The sequence below is a fragment of the Hesperophylax consimilis genome, chromosome 2 (genome assembly GCF_061612785.1).
Source record: "Hesperophylax consimilis isolate HC1 chromosome 2, BYU_Hcon_1.0, whole genome shotgun sequence".
Classification (NCBI taxonomy): Eukaryota; Metazoa; Arthropoda; class Insecta; order Trichoptera; family Limnephilidae; genus Hesperophylax; species Hesperophylax consimilis.
The window spans coordinates 34,611,002-34,635,288 of NC_142837.1; the positions used below are offsets into that span (position 1 = coordinate 34,611,002).

At 32.6% G+C, this 24,287-nt stretch overlaps 1 protein-coding gene across 3 annotated transcripts in view; it reads right to left on the reverse strand.

The window, feature by feature from the left end:
* The window catches only part of LOC149425949 (uncharacterized), a 567,412-nt gene that overhangs the window by 176,302 nt on the left and 366,823 nt on the right, over positions 1-24,287 (reverse strand). The window lies entirely within an intron of this gene.

Sequence of the window (24,287 nt, forward strand, 5' to 3'; positions counted from 1 at the left end):
GAACACACTCATGAAAAGTGTCCCGTTAAGTCGAACGCAGTAAAATAATTGGTCAACTTATGACAGTGGCAGGAATAAACTCATAAAAATTGTCCCGTTAAGTCGCACGCAGTACAATAATTGGTCAACTTACGACAGTGGCAGGAATACACTCATGAAAATTGTTCCGTGAATCACAACTATTATCTTTGTCTTTAGTTAGCCATATTTTGATGTCATTTTTAAACTTTTTTTTATATCCATGGTGTTTTTAAATTCATTTGGAAGGGAATTATACAATTCTTTAGCATGGAAATTATGATTTTCCTGGCCAAAATATGTATTTAAGTTCAGTAGATTTGAGGTTTTCGTGCGTGTAATGTAGGTGTATTAGTCAGTAGTGTGCTCATTTCATTTAAATTAAAAGGAAAGTTTTATCAATAAACATAACTTAACTCATTTTACACAAATTTTCAGTTCAACATTGCGGTACACCAGGGCGGTACTAAACTATTGATTCACCTCTGATAATCAATGAGCCTTTCCAACAGCCCAGAGGCGACGTTTTCCTGATCAACGCTTGCTCACTGGTCCATTATACTCGTAGCTGACAATGTCCAGCGATCAGTGATACGAACTGGATTAGCCCATGCTATCGACATGCGATAATCCAGTTCGTATCACTGACCGCTACACAAATGGCAGCAAAAGCGTGAAATCAATATATTGTCTACAGGTAACTTGTGCGTCAGGATACAGAAACTTTTTATCATATTAACTCCACACACGAGGCCCTGACCTGATTCTTCAGGCCAATAGGTACAATAAAAATAAATGTATTTTTAATTGCATATAAGAGTAATTTAGTAGTTTTTTCAACTTCAAAATTTCATTTGGGGATACGTTCAAAAACGGTAAAACTGTATGAAATTGAACTACAAGCAGGAATATTTCAAGACATGATATCTTTGTGTGGAGATCCGAGGGGTTAATTTGTATATTATTATGAACCATTTAAGAATGTTTGATCATTCTAAAAATTCAAAACGTAGATTGAAAGATTTTTTTTTTAAATTAATGATTATTTAAATACAAAGCATAGTTCTTTATTCATAGTCCTCCCCACTAGGGTTCCTGTTCCGAGACGGACTGCAGATAGTTGTGTTTGTGTTACATCATGATTTCCTCATCTTCCTCTTTATTAATTTCGTCATCTTCATGTTTGTTGAGGTTCTCATATTCATGTCTTGACTTCCTCATTTTCATATTTGATTTCATCATCTGCATGCTTATTAAATTCTTAATTTTAATGTGTTTTAAGTACGTGTATTGATTTTCACATCATCATGTTTGTTGACTGTAGTTTGTGTTGGTTTATACACATGGAAGTTTTAATTTCATTTGAAAGGGTATTTTATAATTGCGTAACATGAAATTTATAGTTTTTCTGGCCAAAAGATTTATTTAATATTGGCATGTTCAGAAGATTTGAGATTTTCGTCATTGTAGTGTGGGTGTTTAGGTCAGTAACGTTCTCAATTTTTCCTTTATATTTGAGTAAAGCATTTATTGTTTTGTAAAACTGAAATAATTAAATTTATTAAAATTTGCTTGGACTGCCCTGCCACTATAAATTTGCTATCTTTACATATAGTCCAGTCAGTGGGGAGTTTTACCTTGCAAAAGGTTAGGTAGTAGCGATTTTGATATATGTTGTTAAGATTGGGACTCTAAGGAAAATAAAAAGTTTTCGACCTTGGGAGGGTCAAGCTCGACCCGCCATCTTGGATTGAAGGTGCCAAAATTTGTTTTTTTCAAAATAATTGTGAAATGGTCGTTTTTACAACCAAATTGTAGAAAGCAAACTTAAAGACAACTAAATTACCTACATTTTTTTAGATAGTTTTTTTTTGTAAGTCTAATAGGTAACGAGTTACAGTGGCGGAAATGTAAATATTTTTCTAAAAAATGATGAAATTCCCAACTTTGTAATTTTTTCGGGTTATTCATTAAATAATTATAATAATTTTGCTAACTCATTTCCACACCACCGTGAAGTAGAGAACATGGCGCATTTTTTTATTGTGGTATCCCCAGTAGGTCTACTCCACAGATATACCAGCGATGGTAGATTTCGAAATTATGTTACATTACTATGAATTATGTTACTAGAAATTATGTTACTTAATAACAGTCTTCGTCATCAATGTCATCATCTAACTCATTGCCTGTGATACTGAGATTCTGGGCTTCCATTGACAAAATCTCTTCTTCTTCGTCCTCGACATCAATGTGAACCTCTGGAGAATTTCGGCATGTTGACGATTACAGCACCCACATACAATAGAACACTTCAATCCAGCTTTCCTGCAGCTACATGCAACGCCGCATCCTTTTTTACAATTGCATGAAATAAATTTTAATAAAGTCTCGGGTGCTGGTTTCTTTGTCATTCTTACTGGAACAAGCCCGTTGGTGTCACGTTTCCAGCCCCAGTTTTCTGGATTTTTTTGAATTCCATACCATTTTTGGACTTGATGGTATGTTCTAAATGCATGGTACCGTGCAGCGTCGTTCGTTGATGGCAAAGAGGCAAGATTGAATTTGCTTTTTGTTGTCGACTTTGCGAAACGTTTGTAGCGGACTTCTTCCAAGGTTTCCTTATCCATGTCACCCCCATACAAAGCAACAAGAAAGCGTGTTCCTGCAACTGCTATGTCTTCTGGTGTTGCATCATGTTTTTTGAAGATTTCTATCATGGCATTGAGTCTTGTGTCGTTTTGCACAAGCGAACAAAATTTTGTTTTTCCTTGGTTGAAGAAGGACGATGTTGTATTGCAGCCGCCAAAGGCATGAAGAAACAGAATATTCTCAGCCGCCTCTTTGTATTTCACACTATTCGCGGAATACAGTCTTTCAAAAGTTTTGCCTCTCCCGGGTTTGCGAAGATATATACTACTTTTGGGTGGTGCTAATGCTGTCAGCAGAACTAGGAGATCAACGTCTTTGCCAATAATAAAAACAGCGTCATATGATGAACACAAGGAAATCGCAGTATTGACAATCAACTCATCAGCATCTTCTTCAGCCTGCTTAACTGTAAAAATCATCATGTATAAATTGCTTTGTAAGCATCGAAATCAGACGGACTTTGTTATTTTCATTGGCTAAAAATCGTTCTTGTGAAACTTGAACTGGCATTGTTTCATCGAAAAGAACATCTGCAGACATGAGCATCCAGGCAACGTCAATCAGTGTTGCCAAGTCAGCTGTAGACTAGGATCCCACTATAAAAAATCAACGTCATCGAGCACACGGATGGTGCTATATAAGTATATTGTAACGTAAAAATACGTTAAAATGATATTGAGTAATATGTTCGTACAAAATTTATCAAGAAAACTGGAGTTTCACAATTTTTTGTCAAAATTTTCTTCTTTCAACCGCTGTAACTCGTTACCTATTAGATTTACAAAAAAAACTTTCTTCAAAAAATGTAGGTAATATAGTTGTATTTAAGTTTGCGTTCAACAATTTGGTTGTGAAATCAACCACTTCATAATTATTTTGAAAAAACCAAATTTTGGCACCTTCAATCCAAGATGGCGGATCGAGCTCGACCCCCCCAAGGTCGAAAACTTTTTTTTTTCTTTAGAGTCCCGATCTTAACAACATTTGTGAAAATCGCTACTACCTAACCTTTTGCAAGGTGGAGCCCTTTTTTATCCCCCACTGACTGGACTAATATACCTCCAAAATATACTAGACGGAATATTTTATTCTACAACAATAACTTCGCTACGAATTCCGTGTTAGAAAGAATACATAGGTTGGGCAATGAACTAAGTGATGTCGCTGACATATTTAATTTAAACTTCAATACATTTAAAGCCAAATTAGTCCACCATTTTTTTAAATGTAAATAATGCATGAGAAATCATAATATTTTATTTCGATTTTCTATTGGTTGTTTTATACTGTTGTTAAAAATGAAATTTGTAATTGTTATGTACTTAAAAGCCCAATAGGGCGTCAATAAATAAATAAATGGAGTTCTTATAGTTAAGTATGTTAGTACATACTGATTGTATATCTGTATCTGTTGTGTGTATTAATAAAATAAATCCTAACATGTAATAATGCCCTTGAGGTGATGTTTCACAAAAACGTCGCTATACAAATTATCCAATCATTAATAATGTTACCGCTAATCCCATAATTGCCAGAACGTTGCTACTGACAAATTTACCCGTTACTTGAATGCCTGTAAAATGAAGTTTCCATTACCTACATGTCGGCGTTCTGCAGCGCGACCCATTCTCTCGTCACGTGCCCAATTAGGTGGCCGTATTTGCGTTAGAAGCATTATGAGCCGTGGATGCTATCTCTGCATAGCGGTGACGCTAGTCACGCGCATAATCGATACACTTTCGAAATTATCGAGAGTTTAAAAAAGTTGAATATTTTAATTAATTCAAACAAAAATTATAAAGCGAATTAATTCATCATATTATTAACCGGCAGAATAAAATAACAGTTTTTAGTTTTTTGAAGTTGAGTAAAAGTTCTAACTGTTTAAGTAAGGTTTGGCTAGTTTAGGTTTTGTTTGGTTAAAGTTTAGGTTTGGTTTGGTTTCGTTAGGCTAGGTGAGTTAAAATTTGGTAATGCTTTATAACTTTTACAAAACCATGTCAAGATACTTAGAATTTTGCAGTAATGAACGTTTAGTATGAATCGATATTTTTTAAATACACGCATTTCGAAGTCGTGAAATCATCGAACATTGCATTAATTTTTGAATATTTTTATGTGGTAATTCACCGAGCACAGAAAAGTCCTGTTTTATCTAGACCGTTTCGCATTTCGTCTGTACATAAATTTGTTTCTTACGTACCGTTCCTATCGAGATGTTCGCCATGTTGGAAACTATATTTTTTATACCGGCAGCAGACTTGGCATTATCGTTGTTCCTACCACAAGCTGTCAAATCGGAATAATCAATATTATGGTACGTACCGGCAATAAGAAAGTTTTAAAATACAATTGTCATCGGGATGGTTACATTTATTTAAACAATTTTTATAATTCCTTGTCTAAAACTTTAAAAAAAGTTACGTAAAATATTTAAGGTTTTTATTATTTTATTTCAATACCAACGGTATAAAAATACCATGTACCATATTCATGTACAATTAAGTAGGTGGGTATTTAAGTACCTACCTACAAATTTCAAGATTTAAGAGAAATATTTGGTTTTGATTTTTTAAATAATATAAATTTTGAAGAATTTTTTGGACTCGAGGTCTACTATTAACAAAAGTATGTACTAGTTGAGGTATATGATATTTTATTAAAATTTCGAGGTATTATACTAGAAGTGGTTATTGTAGTGAACATTATTCACAAAAAAATGTATCGTTTTAGTAATAATTTTTTTTTTTTTCTTTATTCATAAAATATATTTTAATACAGTTTTATACATGTTTTTCGACTACCACACTAGACACATGTCCGTATTAGGGTGAATTTGTTTTAGTTTTTGAATGTTTTATATTAAATTATATTATAGAAAAAATTTTTAATATAATTTATTTGTAAAACTGCTCATCTCGACACAGGACTTTCTCAGTGAGATGAATGGCTCATATTTTATTTTAATTTTATAATTATGTGAATAAATAAATGTATGTTGATATTTTCCGATTCCATTATTAATGCTTTATGAATAATAGTTGTTCACGAAAACACAGCCATAAAGAGATAATAAAAAATAATCGATTACATTCAAAACAAGATTCTTCAAATGTTTCGATTATGCCCATCTCTACTTCAAAGCCGTTCGGTTATGTGCATCGAACAAACCAAACAGGCGAAACGGCTATCAGTTGCACGATGCTATAGAATTAGCGGTAATGTCATCATTATAAATTGATTTACAGTAAGAAATCATTTTACGGTCATTGGCAGAACGTTGACACTAATATCTGCAAGCAGGTGATGATTCATATAATTTCTTTTCAATTCAATGGGCGGAATTAGAATACAATCAAAAGTAATTTTCTGACTGTAGATTATAGAATAAAGTGGGAGCGGTAAAAATTTTATATAAATTGTAAAAAAAAGATTTTTTTTACAAGTTAAACTAACTAACTAACTAAGAATCACGCCGTTTCTCCGCAAGGGTAGGCAAAGAAGACGGATCGACAAACAACTCGGTCTTAGCATGCACTCCTTGCCTCATTCACATTCATACATCGTCTCATACATACTTTTCTAATATTCTGATTTTTGACATGACCCGACTCGAGTATCTGATTCACTTGATCGTGCTATGTATTCCTAGGGCGTCCTTGACTTCTGCAACCATTCGCATTCGCATCATATATTTTCCTTACACTCCTTTCTTTGCTAATTCGCTATGATTCGCTATTCGCTCATACATGGTTTTACCACACATACGCCTCAGGGATGTTATTTGTTTACAAGTAACTAACACAAAATACCGTGAAGTTTGGAATCACAGATACATCGATGGCGTTATAAACTCTTCAGGCCTCTGGCATGTTGAACGTTAAATTTCTTACTTTCAGAAAGTCGGTGAGTTTCTGTGTATTTCCGCTTCTCAATTAAGTCCAAATAAATTGAATATTTCTGAGCGCATCCAAAAACTAAGAACTGTCGAAAAGTAGTGGAATATGCTTTTAAATTACTTTACTAGAAATAAACATATCATTTTTTAAACATTAAAATAACAAACATCAAAAGGTGTAATTCTGTCCATGCATAATTCCGTCCGTGTGTATCTAATTTTGGCCGTATGGTATGTGATATGCATGACTGTGTATAAGGTACGGGCATACTTGATAGGGGAATAGAAACAGAGATTGCCCACAAATATAATTTGGTCTTCGATTTGAAGGTGGTTGCCAGAAGGCTCGTGAAAAGGAAGAAACACGAAATATTCATAATGTCATTACAGACGATAGAAGAAAAACATGAATTTAAAACCCTATAAAGGAATAGTTTAAGCAATTTCCTTTGAGAAAACGATATTTCAAAAGCGTAATTCGAATTAAAATTTATGTTAAATACCACAAAAAGATGTAAAGGAAACCACAAATTTTGTCACTTTGTAGGATTTGGGCTAAATATGCAAAAAAATTGCACTTAACCTAGATTATTTTTAGTTTCTTTCACGTCAATATTTATATCTTTTCAATCGTTGAGGACAATATTAACGACTCTTACGAAAGATGTGCGACAGAAAAAATTCAGTCGCATCTGGGAATTGAACCCAGGACCCCTTTCTTTACCCGGGAAGTGCTCTTTTATAACAGTGTTGAAAGAGAAAACACCATGCTTTATATTCAAATTTAGAAGTTAACCACAGAATAATTACAATGAAAAATGTAATTATATTTTTTTTATTGGTTTAAAGATGTGCAATAACAATTTATACATATTACAATTTTTTTTTGTTTTTTTTTTTTAATATCGGAAACAGTATCGTAAAACACCTTTTTATGAGCAAACGGTTGGGTTAAAAAAGTGGAGAAACGTAATTAATTACTATTTTAACAAATTATTATTGAAAAATAAAATAAAATTTACAAAGAATTATTGTGAAAAATTAATAGAAAAAAGGAGGAGAGAAAAAAAGAAGAAAGCAGAAAAAAAGTATATCTAATATTATTTTAGAGAATTATGATATTATTTTGAAAGTGTAATAAATGAAGAAATTCTACTGAATTATGTTTTTAATAGTGTTTTTAAATTTAACGTAATATTTTTTTAATCTTATGTCTAGAGGTAATTGGTTAAACCATTTCATTCCACTATATTTATAAAATTGTTGGGCTGAGGTGGTGTTGCAACACGGGGTGGTAATAGAACCATGCACATTTAGTCTAGTGCAGATTTCGGTTTTGGGAACTTTTTGTTAAAAATAAAAGGTTCTTCTTGTAATTGTGTTTATTTAAGTTACAAAAAAAAGGTATGGATTTAGCTACACTGTTTATTACGCGAGGGTTGGTAATTCTCTAGTTCGAGAAGTTTTTTCCCTGTCACTATAACCTCACAAATATCTGTTACACTCTAGCGACATCTGACGGACTCTGGAGTAAGCTTTGTGATTAGCGCCATCTATCGCTTAAATACTCAACCTTATTACCATACATCACAGAAACTAAAAAAAAGTGAGGTGGAAATAATGTTTATAATACCTACATTTGTCTAATAATAACAGATTGAGTCTGTTATAAATATCTGCATTTCTAATGCTACTTATACATACACGAGTCGAACTGTCGAACTGAACCTCAACTTACTGGAAAGGAACGCATTAATCGCAAATGGCGCGAAACGCCGCTTGCAGTGGATTCGTTTCTTTCCCTTAATTCGTGGCTCGGTTTGCGTTTCGGTTCTCAAATGTATACGTACCATTAGACTCTAGATATTAATGCATTATTGTGAAATGTATTATTTTCTAGCAGATGCATGAAAATAATGCATACATCTGAATAGATGTAAAAACAACAAACTGACTGGTAATTTTTTAACTAGGTTATGTTTTTTATCGTATTGATTAATCCGCCACCTGTAAATTCCGACAGTGAATAATGTAGATTGGTGTTTTTAAAAAGATATACGATTTGATAAAGTTTTTACCTATTTATGGCGATTTAACCTTCAAATCAGCTTAAGCTAATTCCTCACCTGAAAAGAAAAGAAATAATATAAATTAGTATAATCAACATTTATAAAGAAACACAAGAGATTATTGATTTTTTTATGTGCTTACCGCACAAGTCCCAAATGCTCCCAACCATCTGGGGCCAGTGAGACTATGGCGTCCCCAATGCACTGCACTGCAGACTGCAAAATTTGCATATCATGACATAAAATATAAACAATATAATAGTTCATTATCCATCTTTAAAATTTGAAATGATTAGATTCCCTTACTAAGGCCAGATAATTCTTATAAATTTGAATATCGACAAAGGATTTATCGATACTATCGATAAATTGTTATTGTTCCATAGCACGACTACAGAGAGCCAACGTACAAACGATAGTCCACGTGAATACATGAACGTGGCTGTGAACTGTTTTTTATTCGTTGGCGATCTGCACTCATGCTCTAAAACGATGTTCAGGCACATTGTCCACAAAGTCGCCTTTTGTAGGATGCATGTAACCTACAAATGAAGATAGGCGTATTTTGCAAATTTTCTATGTCCACGCTGCTTTATGCAATAGTCAGTCACGTTACAAAACGTCTCACTTTTCTTTCAACTAGCATCGAGAAAGCACGTCTTTTGTTGTGAAAATGTCAAGTGATGATGATGAAGTGATTAAAGCATAGAATTTTATTAGAAGACGACGAAACAGGCAAAGAAAGTACTGGATTCATCCATACATCGAAAGAAATATAAATTGTAGATTGTTTGTTGCTGCCAGAGAGTTATCAGAAGATGATTCTATATTTCAATCATTTTAACGAATGACTAAACATACGTACCAAAATTTAGTCTCTACTGTTGGACCACTGATACAAAGACAAAATACTGCAAGCGTCCGTCTAACGAGTCGGTCGAGTAGTGACATGTTGCCGCGCGCACCGCATTACGAACGCATGACGAGCGGCTGACGCGACGTTGCCGCTTCGTGGACACAGATTTCATTGTTTCTACGCAAGATGCAAGCATTTGTCTTGCAATCGTCAATTGACGAAAGCGTGCGTATGACGTGCGGTTACGTGGACAATGGGCCTAAGTTACCAACATTATCGATAAAACCTTTATCGATCGATTGTGCTAGGTACCCAGATCCCGCCAAAAGCAGGATAGATAGGAGGTTTAAAGTAGTTCGGGACCCTAGGGAGAGGTTTGGGGTTTTTCAAGGCGGTTTTTAAGATGGTTGGCATAAAATATGCACACGTGACAAGCCCGTCCTATAATCCTTGACGCGGATAGAAATTTGTTCAGAAAATGTCCCGATAAGAAATCAGCATTTGGGTTTTATGTTTTTTCTCGGCGAGGGTATGTAGAGGTATTTGTACATTCCACAGGGTGGACATGAAGGCGATTGTGATCTATAACAAATTTATAATAATACAAAACAAATATACGATACGATAAGACATGAGTCTATCTTCTCAGAAAGGAACACTGCTGGTGCGACCGACACACTTTCAAGCAACCTTCAATTCTGAATGATGGTCTTACACCAGGGCGATACTTAGACTATCTTACACTCTGGAACGTGCCGCAAGTATACTTTATATTATTTTAAATTAATAAATTTTGATTTTTTTTTATAAATATTTAGTAAATATTTTAATTTTTAATTTTTTTTTAATATAATTTTTTAAATTTAAAAAAAAAAATTAAATAAATTTTTTTTAAATAAATTTTGATATAATACAAATTCATCAAATACATTTTACTTAAGCACGCAGGGATTTGAACCTGCGACCCATGGGATTGCTTGTCGATAGCCTTACCCCTCAACTACGGAGGCCGACAAGAGCGATTTTAAAAAGTGATGAAGTATGAGTCTTTTCAGAGGTGCTCTGGTTTGACGCTGTTCGATTCTGTGCGGTTGCTCCAAGAAAGTATTATCAAATACTCCCATAAAAATCTTGAACAAACTCATTTTTTGTGACAACCCTATTCCACATTACCCGTGACGTATTCGCGCCTCAGTAAAGGATTCGTGGCAACAAAGGGAAACCACTGACTTACGCCATTGGTTCGAATCGGGAGATTTATACGCGTAATCAACCAAAACATGACAGTTGCTTTCCCTCAGATGAATTCTTTGTACGTACCTACCACGTTCATACACGTACGTGGACAAGAATCTATGCGAGCAGGTAGGAAAGACTTTTATTTTGTACGTTTATTTTTATTACAGTTAACAAAATACGTACTGTATATTATTTGAAACGATATTTAATCATTAGGCTGGCAGCGTTTAATACAGGGTTTTCCAATAAGAGGTGTTATTTTGATATTCAATCGTAAAAGATCAATGGTTTCGTTACTTGTGTAGCACGTAACGCCGTTTTGTTGAAAGGAAACGTTGTCCAGATCAATACCATCCAATTCCGGCCATAAAAAATCATTAATCATCTCTCAATAGCGCAATCCATTCACCGTAACTGTTGCTCCAGCCTCATTTTCGAAAAAGTAAGGTCCAATGACTCCGCCAGACCATAAACCGCACCCAACAGTCACACGTTGAGAATAAAGACTTTTCAACAATAACTCTTGGATTTTCCGAGTCCCAGATGCGACAATTTTACTTGTTGACGAAGCGACCGAGGTGGAAATGGGCCTCATCACTCAAGATGATTTGCATTTTATTCACTCAAGTGAATTTTAATAATTTCAATGCGTTGTTGAAGCGTGTATCGTTCCATTTTTATTAATGAAATAGTTTCTACTTGTCAAATATCAAAAAATGACAGCTTCAAAAGTAACATCTACCGAAATAGCGGGCTATTCAAAATAACACCTATTATTGGAAAATCCTGTATTTTTTTTAAGGAGAAACGTTATCACGTTGAAAACAGTACTAACGTTGTTAATTTCGTCATCATTTCTATGGTTGCTAACTTTGATAACGTTTCTTACGTTGTTAGCTTTGCTAAAGTAGAACACTAACATTTTTTATACATCTTCGCCACTCTGAGCTTTTTCACCTACACCATACAAAAGAGAAGAAGAATTCAGTTTCAATGAAATTTCAATCAATTTCAATTTTAATTCGATTGTAATTCATTTTCAATTCGATTTCTATAAAATTTTAATTTCATGTCAATTCACTTTCAATCCAATTTCAATTCAATTTAAACACGATTAATTTTCGATTTTAAATAAATATCAATTCATTTTCAATCCGATTCAATTTTAATTTAAATTCAATCCAATTTCAATTGAATTCAAGTTTAATTCAATCTAATTCAAGATCAATTGAGTTCATTCATTTTTTAAATCTTAAATCGTTTTAAAGACAATATTCATCAGTATAAGTTAAGCCGTGTCTCCTGCGACACTGTTTGCACAAACATTGCGTCTGCATACACAAATGTGTACAGACACGCCCCCATTTTGCATGTCTGTGTAAATATTTAGTTTAATTTTTTTTATCTCAAGAGCAAAACAAATAATCACACGAATATTAACAAAACTTGTCGTCTAAACTCTGCTTGATTGAAGTAAAATATTTCAATATTTGAAGCGATTCAATCTAACAAGATAACTCTAGTCACCGGCAGAAATACGTTTAAATATGTCAAAATGTTTCTACAATACAAGGTATGGGCAGCCCCATTCTTTAAAGATAAATTAGATTAATGGGTTTTTATTCGTAAACCCTTTCTTAAAAACGACTGTCGAGGTTTTATAATTGAATTCTTCAATTATTCTACGACGTCAGTCGTTCTCTTGATTTATTATGATTTATTACGACACAACTGGACTTTTAACACAGGTATAACCACGTCAACAACGAACAATTTATCAGTAAAAAAAACATTCCTTGGTTTCTTAAGCATGGTTTGGGTCGAGATAATAAATAAGTATTTAAAACGAATCAGTTTCACACAGTGTATTTTGAGGAGCGTTTTCACAAAGATAAATCTCTATCCCAAACGATTTTATATATATAATAATAGTGCATTATACTTCTACCATGCAACATTACAAATTTATAAAAACAATATTCAAAATAAAGTTGCACCCTTTAAAAATAACAGAAATCTTAGACAAACGTCCATACTTCCTACTCCTAAATGTAAAAAAAACAATAGGACAGTTCAACCATGAATATCTCGGAGTTAATTTTTTTAATTCATTACCAGAAAAAATTAGAAACATGAATGTGAATATAAACGAATTCAAAAGCCACCTTAAAAAGTATTCCGAACACTTGAACTGAATCATATCAAATTTAAACCAAAATAACAACACCCCCCATACACACAAGCCTTGTTTATTTATGGGGATACATCAAATACTTATATTATATCATATTATATTATGTAATTAAAAACTGTTTTATATTATGTAATGTAATTCGTGTATCTTTTTTTATTAATAAAAAAAAAATAATTAAAAAAAAAAATCTCCTCCGCTGATCTCACAAGGGTCCTGTGTCGATAATAATTGAAGAAGACGATAATATTAATAAATCTAAGCAAAACATGAAACAAAACAAGACACAAAAAAATAAAAAAGATAACTGTCACAACTAGGAATTGAACCCAGGATCTATTGTCTTACAGGCGTCTTAAACTTTGATTCCATTTAAAAAAGTAGATGCCAAAAATATGGGATTGAAAAATGTGAAATTCAACAAGTACAAAACACAGATACAAAAATATGTTACTCTACCATGTTTTTGAAGTGTAAGGACAGTCTAATCGTGTTAATATAATAATATTTTCATATTAATCTATGTAAATTTGTAGCAACGTAGGTATCTATAAGGAAGAATAATATATAATAAAATAGATCAGAGCAGTGCCAACCCTGATTTTACTTTTAATTTCCACATCGCCCACACGACTGGTGTGCTCAGCCTGCCCAGTTCTAACTGAAGCCACCGCGTCGAAAGGTTCGGACATCATACCTTAAGTCAAGCCCACTGTTTGATCCTTTCCCACATTATTTCGCTGTCACACGTCAACCGCAGTCGACGGTTTTAGATATACAAAATTGGCGGAGTATAGATTTGGAGGCCTGACCCCCAACTGCGTAGAACGATTTTTCGCGCTCATGACTAGTCTAAATACAATAATACATCAATGCTTTTATTACACGAGTTTTTTGCGGTCGGCATCTTTCTGCAATTATATTATATTATAATATTTCTCCATGTGAAAACGCTGCTCATTTTAAAGAAGATGAGTAATTTCTTACTAGCAAATATTTGTAACAATCAAAAAAGTACCAATATCGTCTTTATAACTATTCAATAAACAAAAAAATCATGGAAGCCAAAGCATACGAAATCGTGTTCATTTCATTTGTTTTTATTTATTTATATGCTAGTATATACAATTTCCAGAAAATAGATGAAAGTGATAAGATAAAGTAATATAAAACATTACAGGAACTAAAATATGTAATATAACTGTAAGTAACTGTATAGTTAATACTTAAGTAGTAATGTTTTAGTAGTAGAACCTGTGCTGAGGTGTTCGCATATTTTTGAAAAGTATTATTCCACCGTCATAAGTTGAAACACAGTGTTCTTTTTGATACTTTTAAGGAGGACACAGGTTCCACCCATAACGGAAATATTGTAATAGGTTAGTAGCTTTGTTGAGTTAAACTCCATAGTATTATATAGACAGAATACAGTAAGTTTAGTTGTGCATCAATATTTTATACAATTTTAAATGATGTATGATTAAAGCATTACATTAAGACCCCGAAGTAGGCTTTCAAAGATGGATTGAAAGGGAGATATGTAAATAGGAATGTTAGAGGGAACGCGCTAATATTAAAAACAAAATAAAAAACGATAGTAATTAAGCGAAATTTTTTAAAATATTTAATAAACACGGCTCGTTTGAAATAGAGCAAAAATCTCTCGATAAATAGTTTAGTTGTATTTAAAGATACGCTGTTCATGCCTATAACTTAAATTAATATCATACCCCATCTTGAATATGCTTGTGTTATCTCTTCTCCTTTTTATGTTGTCCACATTCGACGCATTGAATCTGTTCAACATCGGTTCGAGGGATTGCTAGGAGGCTAGGATTAGAAAAAGGCAAATACTCATATGATGAAATTGAACTAACTCTAAACCTCTCTCCTTTGGAAGTCCGTCGGGAAATAAATGACCTCATTTGCTTCTTCAAAATTATAAATGGTATTATTGATTCACCTACATACTCTACTGCAACTCATTCCCTTCAATATCCCCTAGCAAAGACTCAGAAATAATGAACTGCTCTTCCTCAACCATCATTCGACAAATTTTGGATATTATTCACCATTGTCCAGAATGTGTAGACTGGTCAACTCAAGTCAAAACCTTAACTTTTTGGGATAAGTCTGACTGATTTTTGCCGGTCGCTAAACAAGTGACGGAATATTATAAGTGTCCTGTGGTCCTGACCAACGGCGTAGTCTTGACTTGATTCGACTTGTCACTTTATTTTCTTATATTATATCTGCCTTATGTCTTTGCTTTCATGTACCTTTGTCTAATCCTGTATTTTTCATTTTATTGTATTCGTGTTATTATTTTGTAATTTGGACGATGTCCGTTAATAAATAAATAAATAAATTTAAAAAACGTGTTTTTAATAATTTTCGGAACTTACTTTACGATTTTTTTTCTATCGAGGCAATTTCCTACAATTAACGTTTCAGCATAATAAATGTAAAGATATTATCTTCAAAAAAAATTTTTTTTTTGGAACTTGAAAAATTAAAGAGATAAAACATAGATAAAAACTTGCTATAAATCAGTAGAAATCGGGTTTGCGGAGGATTAAGCAAGGGGCACTTAGATGGTATGCATAATATACAGAATATCCGGGGGTAAAGACCGTTAACTTCGAGGAGTGATCTTCTAAATGATTTTAAAAGAAAAATAATTTTTTCAGTATTTCTAATGTTTTAAGGTAGTTTTTAGGTAATAAAGATGAATTGTTTGAAAATGTATATAATCGAGAAAAATATGCATTTCCAGATGGGGTGGGCTGTGAAAAACTTCTGATTAATCATTTCTCATAAAACTTACAAGAAGTACATCGTTAAAACAATACATCATAATAATCTGCCTGGACACTTTGTTTTGTAATAAGGAAGTATTGGCTTGCTTTAATTACCTGGAAGGCTCTGTAACTTAGGATAGGTAATTTGAAATTGCAACTTAACGACCAATATAATAGTTCGTAGGTATGATCCTTTCGCCTTGATCACCAATCTCAAGGCACATTCCGAATCACCCTACAGAGTTTCAAATTAACTAATTAATTGGCAATATACTTTAACGTTGGTGATAAAAGAGACAATGATTGACAAACCATAAATTTATAATTGTGTTGCCTTCTGTTAAGTTTGTCGTTAATTAAAAGCCTAGGGTACGGAGTTATGAGCGCATTGTTAGCAAATCAACTGCTTTAGACAAGATTAAGTTGAAATGTATTCGGTTTTAACTGAATGACTCACGTTGAACGCAAGCTAAGTATTAACGAAGTGAAACTCAAATGCAATAAAAAAAACATTTATAACTCTACTTATACAGGGTGCCCGGGGGCATCGTGCACTAACTTTGGGGGAGAGGGGGGGGGGGGTGATTCTACATGATTTTAGAAGTAAAAAATATAAAAATAACTTTTTACGAAATTCCAACGTATTAAGGTTTATTAGTTCTTAGGTAAAATAGTTGAATTGTTTGTATGGAAAAATAATTTTTCTTTTATGAATATTGTAGTATAGGAATTTTTTTTTATTTATCTTTTTTTACTTCTACCAACATGTAGAATCAACAAAAGAAGTTAGTGCACTTTACCCCCGGACACCTTTATATATATGAGTACATACTTTATTATTTATTTTCATCCTTTTCCTTTCTTAAATAATTATTTAATTTTTTATAAGTCCCAATTGCTAAAAACTGAATGTCAACCTATTTGTCTTTATTATCTACATTGTTTCTTCTTGGGAATAATGATTAATGATTAGTTATGGTTCAAATATTGTTACAAAATACTGCCACATAACCCATCTGGTAGCTCATCTAATACATATTTTTTCTTACTTTTTGAAATGTTTGGTGTTTGTTTGTAATGTTAGTTTATGTATGTGATTACTCTATGTTGGCTTCACTCAAATATAAATTGTAAACCTCAATACAGGCTTAGTCCTAGTAAGGTTGATTTTTATGAGAAAAACATGAGTAATGTATAGTGAGATGCATATACCTATATATATATATATATATATTTTTTTTTTTTTTTTTTTTTTTTAACGTGAATATCGCACAAGTACCGAGTGTCAACTACTCCCATTCTCCTGTAGTCAGTGAGACTATAGCAGCCCAAACTTGAGGAAGGTTGTGAAGCTGGAGGTAGATGGAGAGGAAGGAGATGGGGAAGAGGAAGATCGAGGAGGTACTTGGCTGTCCACATCTGGTTGGATACGGCTACGGTTACGGCTGAAGCCATTTCAAGCAACGTTTCAATTTCTAATGATGGTCTTAAACCAGAGCGATACTGAGAGTATCTTCCACTCAGGAACAATACTTAATTTTATTTTATTTGATTAAATTGAGTAAAAAAAACAATTCAATCAAAAAAAAATACTTGTGCTCGCCGGGATCTGAACCCACGACCATTGATAGTCGAGAGGCTTAACCCTCCATCACGGGGGGTAACGAAATATCATAAAATAAAATAATTTAAAACTTTTTATTATTTCACTTTATCGTGTAACATTATTAAGATTACTTATACGTGGTACTACTTTATTTCCTCCCACATGTGGCAATACTAACGCGAATTAATCCGCCGCTAGACGCAAGCGAGCACGAGAAGAGAAATCTCCATTCCTATTTCAACCTTCGATCCTACCGCCACTCTCTCTACTCTTTCTGCCACTGTCTCCGCGTTCTATAAAATTGTAATATTCGTCCTCACGAATAAATTTAATTAATTTTGCAGACACTCATTTGAATCTCCCATCTCCTGAACACAATTTACGGTTCTGGCAGCCACCGTAAATTACAAATAAGCATAGCTCTTATACACACATACTCACGCTGCCACAAGTACCTACTGTTTACAATTAATATTTTTGAATAACTTAACGTTAACTTTGCTTAACAGGCCAACATATAAATAAAAAAGGTGATTAGGTTGGAGAGAAATTATCGTGATCAGTTTATTAGGTATGGATATCAAATATCAGGAGAGAAATAAGGCGATGACAACTATAGATAAAGATAAGTATTACAGTCGTCTGCAGCACGAGGAGAAAAGTAGCATTATTTACAGTAAACTTCAACAAGTACCTTTTTTACTAAAAACTTTATAAGAAAATACAAAACACAAAAATTTTCATAAAATATTATGTAGGTACATAAGTGTAGTACATATTCCAAACTGTTAATTAATACCTCTTGAATAACTAGTGTTTAGGGAGAGAGTGTTCTTTTAACTTTTCAACATTAAGGACGGGTTGTTTCGGAGAATTTGAACAATTCATCAAATTTCAACGTTCATTTTCGGGTTCTGTGAAAGTCCTATTGAAGTTCTGTTACTATATCATTGTAGGCTAGTTGCTTGACAAAACTGAAATAAAAACAGAACTTGATAAAATCTTTCACAGAACTTGAAAATGAACGTTGAAATTTGATGAATTGTTCAAATTCTCCGAAACAACCCGTCCTAAATCATTTTAGGAATATTACTATACATATAAACTTTAAAATTATGAAAATATGTTTAAGGAATAACAGATATTTAATTTTTTTTTTCTTTTTAATTTCTGTTCACATTCCTGTGTAATAAATATTTTTCGCCGTTTTCTATTCCAACAATTTCCCCGATTTTTTCTTTTCATAACAAGAGAGGAATGATATTGTCATCCTGATTATCAGGCCAAGGTAAATAATATGGTTTTCTCTTCCGAAAAGGTCTAAATTTCCGCTTAACACCAGCGCCTGCTTTTATGCAAGAAAAAAACATTGCCGAAAAGTGGCTTTTATTTTATCAGGCACAAATATTTAAATGTTTTACAACCGTTTTCCAAAGAACTTGATATGACACATTATACAAAAAAACCATAACCAAAAAGTGGTTCGTGAGAAGGAGATTTTGAGCTTCAAAGCAGTTTTTATACCTATTATTTATTTAATGGATAATTTGTATAGAGCCGCTTTTGTGAGATATCACCTCAGAGGCGCTTTAAAGTTGATGCAAGTATTACATAAAATATAAATATTACAAAAAAGGCGAAGTTAAATTAAGTAAAATGAAGTACAGGAACAGGTGACACGAAGATAGAAGATGGAGACTCTGCAGCAAGAATCCTAGGTGGTGAAGAAACTGGTCCAGCTGCTGCAGCGAAAAAGTCCACCGCGTCCATCAACAGTGCCAGCACGAGGTTCGTCATCCATCCAGGTATGTTGCTAATAAAGGGCTGACACAATATCCTCTCAAAGATACCAGACTTTGGCACCATCCCTGTGACGTTCGACGAAGATAGAAGATGGAGACTCTGCAGGAAGAATCCTCCAGGCCTGATATTTTCTGGGCATATAAAAAAAAAAGATTTTTGTTATGTGTTCTACTCGCAGGATTTAATTAAAGAATCTAAAACGTTTCAAAGCGATGATATTTTTAAACCAAAAACACATGATTTTGAATAACTACGTAATACTTCGCCAACAATCAGCAAAACAACAAAGGTCAACAATCATAATTTTAAAAGGTATCCAATCTAAACATCTTTGAAGATTGAAACTGAAAAATCGTGCAACAACAAAAATATAAATGACGAACAACTCAGTCCTTCATATTAGAGAAAAAAACTCGTAAAAGTGTAAAAAAAACCTACGAAAAACAAAGTTTAAAATGTAATATTAAACATTCGCATTATATTTTACATTCGTATTTATAATCGCTATGTGGGTACTTTTTAATAGACATCTTAATTCAGTCAGTTCTCAGTGGTGGCCGTGAAACGAACGTTCATTATATGGTATTTATCGAGACTAATTAGACAACCTTACAAAAAAAACATAAAATTCCGACGGTAAACACAAGCTTTGGACAAAGACACTACAAATACCAGGTAATAAAATCATTCGACAATCTTTCACTCTATACAAAAAATGAATGAAACAAAAAGTTTCAGATACGAAATTAAAACATGCAGAACACAAAAGGCAATATACAAAATACATTATAAGAAAAAATATATAACGTGAAAGAATAAAACATATATACGAGTATGTATGTAATACGCAATACCATTACAATACGAGATATATATATAATTGCCGACTTTTATTTGCATATTGCCTTTATTATTGTGTTTTATTTTCATGTTGCTTTTATTATTGTGTTTTATTTTCATATTCCTTTATTATTGTGTTTTATTTTCAAATTGCTTTTATTATTGTGTTTTATTTTCATATTGCCTTTATTATTGTGTTTTATTTTCATGTTGCTTTTATTATTGTGTTTTATTTTCATATTGCATTTATTATTGTGTTTTATTTCCATATTGCTTTTATTATTGCATTTTATTTTATTTCAATTTATTATTTCTTAGTTTGGGTGGCGAGTTTGGGTAGCGCCGCCCAGAGAACTATTTATTTGATAACTAATACCTCTGCCAGGTCTGCATAGTTCATCCCAAGTAGTTCGCTACGTTTGGTGACTAAGCAGGGGTGCCCGGGCTTATTGGGTGGGGTTTGTTCAGGATGCGCCTATCCACAATTGCGTGGCGTGCCAGATCGGGAAAGGCTGGTTTGGGGAGACCCTTTGACCTCTCCAACTGGTCTCACGATGTATCACCTTGAGCAATAGAGGGAGGGATATATTCATATGTCCATCACTCCTGGAAACACTGACCCTTAGATTCCTACCCAACCCTCAAACAGCCACACGAGGGCCACAAAACATCCCAAAATATGATATTGGCTCTGAGGAAAATCTCATTTTCCTGAGTGCTTCCTGTGTGGGTTTAATGCAAAAAAAAACTGATTAATAACATAACCAATTGATTGAATTTTATAAAATTTAAAAATAGGGGCCTCAGTACAGGCAATGTACTAAATGATGCCCACATTATCACATAATGTTTGGAATACATTATATTACTGTACCAACAAAAAGTACCCAATGAGGCCTACATTATCATACAATATTTGGAATACATAATATTAATGTATCAACAAAAATTACCCAATGAGGCCTACATTATCATATTATGTTTGGAATACATAATATTACTGTACCAACAAAAAGTACTCAATGAGGCCTACATTATCATATAATGTTTGGAAATACATAATATTATCATATCAATAAAAAGCACCTAATGAGGCCTACATTATCATATAATGTTTGGAAATACATAATATTATCATATCAACAAAAAGTACTCAATGAGGCCTACATTATCATATAATGTGTGAAATACATAATATTTTTATATCAAAAAAAAGTACCCAATAAGGCCTACATTATCATATAATGTTTGGAATACATAATATTATTATACTAACAAAAAGTACCCAATGAGGCCTACATTATCATATAATGTTTGGATATACATAATATTTTCATATCAATAAAAAGCACCCAATGAGCCCTACATTATCATATTATGTTTGGAATACATAATATTACTGTACCAACAAAAAGTACTCAATGAGGCCTACATTATCATATAATGTTTGGAAATATATAATATTATCATATCAAGAAAAAGTACTCAATGAGGCCTACATTATCATATGTTTGAAAATACATAATGTTTTTATATCAATAAAAAGTACAAATGAGGCCTACATTATCATATAATGTTTGGAAATACATAATATTATCATATCAATAAAAAGCACCCAATGAGGCCTACATTATCATATAATGTTTGGAAATACATAATATTATATTATCAATAAAAAACACCCAATGAGGCCTACATTATCATATAATGTTTGGAAATACATAATATTATATTATCAATAAAAAGCACCCAATGAGGCCTACATTATCATATAATGTTTGGATTACATAATATTATTGTACCAACAAAAAGTACCCAATGAGGCCAACATTATCATATAATGTTTGGAAATTCAAAATATTATTATATCAATAAAAATTATCCAATGAGGCCTACATTATCATATAATTTTTGGAATACATAATATTATTGTATCAATAAAAGTATTTAATGAGGCGTAAAGTATCAAATAATATTTGAAAATACATAATATTATTGTATCAATAAAAAAATGTGAACATAAATTAGAATTCAAAACATGCAAATCGATAAATAATCTATTTAGCTTTGGTAGGCAGAGATGAATTTTCGATGTTTTAACTGTTAGATATTCGATTACATATAGTACGTTATATTCCATACAAGAATTTGGTCGCCAGTTAAGCAACCTTGGGACCAAGGTAGTTATTGGTACCAACCAAAAAATATAAATAACATTAGGTAGGTACTGGATATTACCAACTTGGCTAGGTCGGTACTAAGGTCATTCTTTCTGGCCATCAAAACAAATTAAACGAGACGGGAATAGCGATAAGCAAATTGTAATAATAAAAGACAGCGATTATTATCTTTGTTTCATCATCATTTGAACACGAGGAAATGTTCGCTATTGAGAATAAAACAGTTGTTTACGTCTTCTATTTATTGCTGTACAGAAAAAAAAATATAAGTTGTGTGTTTTACTAAATTTATCAACTACTGGAATTGTATATATTAAAAAGGCCTACAGCAAAAACGCACTCAGTATCATTAAAACGATATATATATTTATTTTTTTTTTAAAGAAAGACAAACATTCCCGAGTTACGAATAACCTGTCAATATTTGAAAATCTCCTACTACCACCAATGTTGCTTGTGTTGCGATGGAGGACTTAGCCAGCCGAGGAATTGAACACACTACGCCTGAGTGGGACCCAAGCGCGATGTCAACTCGGCCACCGACCGGTCATATATATGGCTTTAGGTAAGATATTTTCTATGTGTATACCTAACAAGAGTCCCAACTGCTCGCAAACGTAACATCCCAAATAATTGAGGTATGTTGTAAGACTGAAGGTGGTGGGGAGGAAGAGGAAGGTGGCGGAGTACCTGGCTATTCAGATCTGGTCACCAAACATGGCTGACGCCATTTCAAGCTACTGTTCAATTCTGAATGGTGGTCTTACACCAGGGCGATACTAAAAGTATCTTCCACTTTGAAACGTGTATAATATATGTGTTATTTTTAAATTAGTAAATTGTGACAAATTCATGAAAAAAAATATTGACTACGAAGGCTGTCAAACAAAAACGTGCGTGGGTCTGAAAGGGTTAAGCGTTGCTTCGTCTTTTTTTATACAACTGTGATTGTTTATGATAAAATTTCTATGTTGATTTTCAAGTTCTGTGAGGGTTCTACTCATGTTTTGTTATTATAAATCATTATTGGCCAGTTGCTTCACAAAACTGAAATAATGACAGAACTTGAATAGAACCTTCACAGAACATTAAAATCAACTTGAAAGTTGATGAATTGTTCAAATTCTATGAAACAACCCGTCCTTACTATTTTCGGATTGACTGTCTAATTTCTAAATTTTAAATTATCAAGAATTTTTTTGAACAATATTAAACAAACTAAAAAAAATCAAATTTGCCGCATAGCATTTTTGAGCAAAAAAAAAATTATGGTTTGATAAAAATGATTTTTTTTTCATAAAACGTTAAATATTTGTTTCCTAGGACAATCTAAAAAAATAACCCTTTTAATGAAAATAATGATTACAAAACTCAGGTGTGTGTGTCTATAATTCGAAACAAAAATCTTTTGTGACAAAAACAAGTACACATTTTGTGTATCCATACAGAATTTTTTTTTTCCATCGTCCTCGGAAATCAATAACATTGTACTGGCATACATGTGTATGGCACACAACAATGTTTCATGTTTGCGCAAACATTTTGTTTAAGGCGAAGCTTAATGCTAAATCACTATTTTGATCAATCTTTATAACGAATTGGTAAGCATTATGAATTCCAAAAAATATGCTTTAGATAAATTGAAGGTTTTCCTATCGTTTCGCTTGAGTAGAATACAAATAAAAAAATATTATTACTCAATAAAAAATATAAATGTAAACAATTAAAAAAATATATTTGTTTAAATAGAAATGTATGAACGCATAAAGTAAACAACTTTTAAAAAATACAATATTATAGCTAAAATTATCTGTGACAGTTTCACTTGATTAACTTTTTTGCTTTCTTATAAAATTATTTACAAAATAAATAAAAACCAGCTTTTTCCTTGAAATCGAACGTTTCTAGACTCCGTTTGTCAAAGGATTTTAATGCCTGTTATCTACAATATAAGGTATACCAAGAATATACACATTTTTGGCTTGTAGCTTCCTCTTAATGTTGATGCAAACAATGTCGCCGGAGACCCGTCTTTAGTTGTATTCAAAATGAGAACATTCCTGCTATAAAAATAGTATAGTGAACAGTTTTTTTTAGAAATTAGGTACTGCTACCAAGTGAAAGTATTAACTTA